This window comes from Tupaia chinensis, unplaced genomic scaffold (assembly GCF_000334495.1).
Source record: "Tupaia chinensis unplaced genomic scaffold, TupChi_1.0 Scaffold000591_1, whole genome shotgun sequence".
Lineage (NCBI taxonomy): Eukaryota > Metazoa > Chordata > Mammalia > Scandentia > Tupaiidae > Tupaia > Tupaia belangeri.
The window spans coordinates 53,929-59,664 of record NW_006160107.1 but is presented as its reverse complement, the minus strand read 5'-3'; the positions used below and the strand labels follow the sequence as shown (position 1 = coordinate 59,664).

At 37.9% G+C, this 5,736-nt stretch overlaps 1 pseudogene; it reads right to left on the bottom strand.

The window, feature by feature from the left end:
- Positions 1 to 5,143: 5,143 nt before the first annotated feature.
- The window catches only part of LOC102485086 (caspase activity and apoptosis inhibitor 1-like), a 1,337-nt pseudogene continuing 744 nt past the window's right edge, over positions 5,144 to 5,736 (bottom strand).

Here is a 5,736-nt window from a genome sequence, read left to right as displayed (position 1 = left end):
TGGAGGAGAGAGGATTGTGACGTGATGAGGGAGGGGCAGTGATTTTTCAATTTCCCTCTCTGTCTCTCTCTTCAGCGAGCACTTTAACCACCAATCCACCTGTTGGCCCCTGTAAAATATTCAACATGACTATTTCTCTTACATTAAAAAAAATTTTATTGACATATAATATTATACATATTTATATACATATTTATAATAATTCTTTATTTAACTTTATTTATTCATTCACTTACTTTAATTTGACCAAAGAGAGAAAATACAGAAAGAGAGAGGGAAAGTGGGAAAGCAAGCCACCAGATCCAGGACTCTAACCATGGTTGGCCATGTGGGAGTGGGCAGCACCTTAACCACCATGCCACCTGCTGGTCCCCAAATTTTTCAGTACAAGAATATGATGTATGATGATTAAATCATGACAATTAGCATGTTAATCATCTTGCTTTCTTTATCTGTTTGTATTTGCTTTTATTTATTTGTAGTTTTTTTTTTTTCTCTCTGTCATTAGAATTTGGGGACATTTTATTTTTAACACTGTCCATTCATTGTGTAGACAGTGCCTGGACCATGATCATCTCAATTTAAATTCCTCAAATGGAGACCAGCAGATGGTATAATGGCAACATCTCTGGACTCCCATGTAGTTGAGCTCAGTTCACATCCTGGATCCAGTGACTTAAACTCATGCCAGGCAAGAAGAGAATGGAAGAGAAGGGATTGTGGTGTGGCCATCCCCCCTGGGGAGTGATTTCTCACTTTCTGTCTCTCTCTGTCTGTATGGTGAACACACGTGCTCTATAGCAAAAACCTCTCCAATAAATAAATAAATAAAATTCCTCAAATGAGTGAAAGGATTTATCTTTTAAATATTTGAAAATATGACCTCTTGTGAAATGCTGAGGGCAGAACATGAGTTCTGAATCAGAGATGGCAGAGAGAAATCCTCTAAAAAGTTGCAGATCCATTTATCAAAGGCAAGAATGAGTGTCTTTACTGTAGAATGTAAATAATAGAATCTCTCCCAGGCAAGTAATGTGTGTTTGTATCGTGTTCTCTTTCTCTTCTTTTGGAAGTTACATCAACCACATGGAGCCAGGAAATGATATACGAATTTCAGAATTTCTTCTGGGATTTTCAGAGAAACACGCTCTGCAAGCCTTCCTCTTTGGAATATTCCTGTCCACGTACCTGGTGGCCATGCTTGGAAACCTGCTCATCATCCTGGCCACCATCTCAGACTCCCACCTTCACACACCCATGTACTTCTTCTTCTCCAACCTTTCCTTTTTAGACATTTGTTTCACCTCCACCACTGTCCCAAAGATGTTGAACATCACACAAAGAGCAAGACCATTACCTATGCAGGCTGCATCACCCAGATGTTCTTTAACTTGCTTTTCTCAGTGTTGGACAACTTTCTCTTGACCATGATGGCCTATGACAGGTTTGTGGCTATTTATCACTAGACGGTCATCATGAACCCCTGGCTCTGCGGAATGCTGGTTCTGGCGACCTGGATCCTGAGTGGCCCTATATTCCCTGTTACAAAGCTTAGTAGTGTTGCAGCTGTCCTGTACACACCCAGATATGCCCCAGTTTTTTTACAAACTTATACAAGTGGTCCACTTGGTGTGTTGACACTTTTCTTAATGACATAATGATGTATTTTGCATCTGTATTGCTGGGTGGTGTTCCCCTTGCTGGTATTGTTTATTCTTACTGTAAGATCGTTTCATCCATATGAACAATGTCATCAGCTCAGGGGAGGGACAAAGCATTTTCCACCTGTCCCTCTCACCTGTCTATTGTCTCCTTATTTAATTATACAGGCCTAGGTGTGTACCTTAGTTCTGCTGTGACCTATGACACACACTCAAGTGCAAAAACTGTGGTGATGAACAGCGTGATCACCCCCCATGCCAAACCCCTTTTCTCCAGTCTGAGGAATAAAGACATAAATGAGGCTCTGAAAAGACTCTTCACAGGGAACCTTTACAAGGGCCATTTTTAAATGTTCTTTTTTATGAAATATTTTATTTCAAATTTTATTTATGATTATTTTTACTTAACCAGGAAGAGACAAAGATAGAGACAGAGGGAAAGTAAGATAGCAAACCATCAGTTCCAAGACTTGAACTATGGTTGGGCATGTGGGAGTCTAGCACCTTAGCCAGCACACGACCTGCCAGCTCTAAAATGACCATTTTTAGAGAAGTGTCTATGATCACAAGACTTTAAGCCTCAGAGCCAGATGATAATTGGCACAAAGATGAAAAGTTACTTGTTGATGACAGTGTATACGGTAATGTCTTTGTCTTCGCTGATGTGCACTATATTTGTGTTGGAAAAAGCAAGGTTTTACACTGTAAAGATGTATAGTGCTTAAATGTAAATAAGAAATATAATAATGATGAAAAAGTTTCTTTAATCAGATCTCAGAAATGGAGCTTGCACTTCCTATTTATTCCCTAAAGCTTCAGTTTCTTTCCTCTCAACCATAGCCCCTTTAGTATGTTTGTTCTCTCTCTGACGTCCAATATTCTCTTCCTTTGTTGTTTGTCTACTTTCCCAGAGTTATTCCCAACCTTACCTCAGAAACAATTTTGAGAGTCTCACTAGTTTCCTGTAATGATGAGTGATACTAGTTCTATAGAAACTACCTTTGGCATCTGAGGTCCATTTTGTAATTTTATTATAGAAGAAATTCTGAGATTACATTGTTTTGCTTTTCGTTTGTCATTCCTTTCCTTTTCTTTACTTTTTAAGAGAGAGATTTTTGCTACAGGACACATACACTTGCTAGAGAAACAGAGTCAGAAAGTGAGAAATTATACCCTAGGGTGGGTGGCCATGCCACATTCCTTTCTCCTCCATTCTCCTCTTGGGATTTTGGGCAAGCACGCACAAGCCTGGTGTGAGTTTCAAGTCACTGGGTCTGGGATTTGAACCTTGGTCAACTACATAGGAGTCCAGAAACATAACCATTACACCATCTACTGGTCTTGTGATCATCTATATCATTATTTATCTTGGCTGCTTTTCCTTATTAAGTAGACTTTAACATATAATGGTTTTTCAGTAGATTATGGGACATTATTCTCCTATCTATAGTTTTCTTACTCAGTTCATTGTCCACAGTGTCTAATATGCTCTGTGGCACAAACTAGTAACATGTGAAATGTGAAGTCTATGCAGAAAGACAAATTTGCATAAATCATTTGACTTAATATAGTCTTAGAGTCAGAGATGTTCTTAACTATGAAAAATGATCAGTTATACCTCAATATTATCAATACATATTTTCTATGAAACATTTATTTTTGACCTGTATGTCTACTCATGGAAATGTGGAGCCTTTTTCCCACATGGAATGGGACTTATTTGGTGGAATGAGGGATTTGGTGTCATGTTCTGTATTATTATATCTTTCTCCTCGAACATTTCCAATGATGCCTGAAAATATAACTCATGTCATTTCTCTAAACAAAATATCTTCCCCTTTTAAAAACTGTGCCATTAACTTGGGGCCGGCAGATGACATAATGGTTACATGGCTGGACTAGTACATAGTCGACCATGGTTCAAAACCTGGACCTGGTGACTTAAAACTTACACTGAGCACAGATAGATGAGCACCCAAAATCCTGAGAGGAGCATGGAGAAGGGATTGCAGCAGGACCATACACCCTGGGGGGTGATTTCTCACTTTCTCTCCTCTCCCCAGTAAGCATATGTGTCCTATAACAGAAATCTCTCTAAAAAATTTTGTCATAATATTTAATGTAAAGGGGACTGAACAACTGAGGACTTGAGAAAGGTTTTTGGGAGAATGGAATTAAAGTATTTTGGTGCAAAAAGATATTTTGAAATCTATGCATAGTTTTTCATAATACACATTTTCTATGAACTTTTTGAAGACCCCTCCCATGTTGTTTATTCTATAAATTTCATTTTTTTAATTGTTGCAGGATGTTAATTTATTTACAAAAACTGCACAAACTAATAACAACATCAACTTATCAAAAGTTCTTGAAATTAATTTTGCTTTTGGAAAATTATCAAAAGTCTTCAGATTCAGAATGATAGTCTTTTATTATTATTTTTTGAGAGAGGTTTTTGCTATAGGGTGTGTGCGCTCGCCAGACAGAGAGAGACAGAGAGATAGAAAGCAAGAAATCACCCCCCAGGGGGCATGGCCACGCCAAAATCCCTTCTTCTCCATTCTCCTCTCAGGATCTTGGGCATGCACGCACATGTGCCTGGCATGAGTTTTAAGCCACCGGGTCTGGGACGCGAACCACGGTCGACTACATGGGAGTCCAGCGACATAGCCATTACGCTAACTGCTGGTCTCTGTCTTTTATTATTTTTGATTCATGGAATTATAATACATCAGATCTTTAAGCAACAACACCAGCCTAAATCTTGTATGATAAAATATTTTCCTCTTCCTGATAGCTTGGAATATAAATTAAATTTGCTCCTTTTTTATAGAAGAAAAACAAATTTAAACAAAATATTCAATAGTATCAAATAGCTGCTAGAATGATCTGTCTCTACAAAAGTCCTTAAATTAAGTCTTTTTTCCTTTCATTTCAGACAGCTCAGCATTGTAATGAAAATGTATTCCATTTTAACTTGGAAACCTAAACCCACAGAAGGCATCTTCAAAATAGTATATATTGTAAAAGTGAATATAAGCAAAATTAAATTTTTAAAGTTGGTAACAAATCTAGTAGGAGCAATAATTTAGCATTTTATTGCAAAATAAAACTGGCTTTAGGGAAACATGCTTGGTCATCTTTGTTAAGGTTTTAGGTTTGAGGCCAAAATATTTAAAAATAAAGAAAATATAGCATGACTATTAATGGCTTTTAAGATATTAATTTGTGGACATAGCTTTACACTCATTAAGTACCCAGGCTATCCAACTACATTTGCCATGAATTCATAAGACAGTAACACACTTCTATAACTAAATGTAAATTTTTAAAAAGAAAGAAAACAATAGGTATTTTTTACCTAAGATGGGTTTACCTAATAAAGCTTACATGAGAAATACCACATAGGACCCAAAATAAACTTCAAATACAAAATTACATGATGTGGCTTTCTTCCAACACACCTACAATTCACACTGAAGTCAAACAACTAGGCTGGCTTTTTCTGTCACCAGCTTCACTAGGGCCTTAATTGCTCTCACCCTCATTTCAAGTGTGGACGGCTGAACACCTTCTGGTGGAGGAACAGGCAAGGTGGCTGCTTTGGGTTCCTTTGGACTGGACTCTGCCAGTCCCAGAACCTCATTCACACTTTTCTCAGTGTCTTCCTCCAGGTCATCTATCGGAACAGCTTCACTCTGGACTGTGTTTTCTGTGGCCTCAGGAGCAGCTGCTTCTTTATTGCATGGACCTTCTATGTCGCTGTCACAAGCATCTGCATTTATACTGAGTACATCACTGTCTTTCCCTTTGCCTGTTTTAATTCCAGACCTTCAGGTTGCTTATTCTCTCAGGGATGAAGCTGAATCTACAGAGATGTCTTGCTGACTGTCTCACTCTGATCCCATCCTAGAGCCATCTTTCACATCAGAGTCCATAACATTGTCACCTTCAAGAATCTTTAAAATTTTCTTTTCAGACAGAAGTTCTATCCGTTCCTGGCATAATTTTTTGATTTCTTCTAATGAACAGGTTTTTTGTTTTTTTTTTTTTTTTGGGAATTTTGCTTATTGGG